We start from the raw sequence: 384 nt of genomic DNA on the forward strand, positions 1-384 counted from the left end.
CAACAATCCCCATTGTTTTGCTGTATGTAAGAAATGATTCAATCAGTTTGCGAACAGTGTCAACTGTAACCTCCTGGTGGCTTTTACAGTTGTTTCTTTATGAATTTCAGCCGCTAGCTACGCTGATTAAATATCCCAGCAACAGTTGTCATTCAATTCACAAAATCCAAGTCAGACGCCTGCTTCTGTCTTCTTATGTCTGAAATCAAAGAATATTGTTTCAAAATAAATTACCATGTAAAGTTAGTTTGGTCCCGAGATCATTAACGGGGCAGGAAACAGGCCAAAGTCCTGACATACAAACCTATAGTAATTTTTTTGAACTTTCATATAATCTTTGCTTTTTTGTGTGGGTCTCAGAGACCTCAGCTGTAAAACATGGTT

Source organism: Morone saxatilis, unplaced genomic scaffold (genome assembly GCF_004916995.1).
Source record: "Morone saxatilis isolate NCDOM2014 unplaced genomic scaffold, NCSU_SB_2.0 Contig16, whole genome shotgun sequence".
In the NCBI taxonomy this organism is placed as follows: domain Eukaryota; kingdom Metazoa; phylum Chordata; class Actinopteri; family Moronidae; genus Morone; species Morone saxatilis.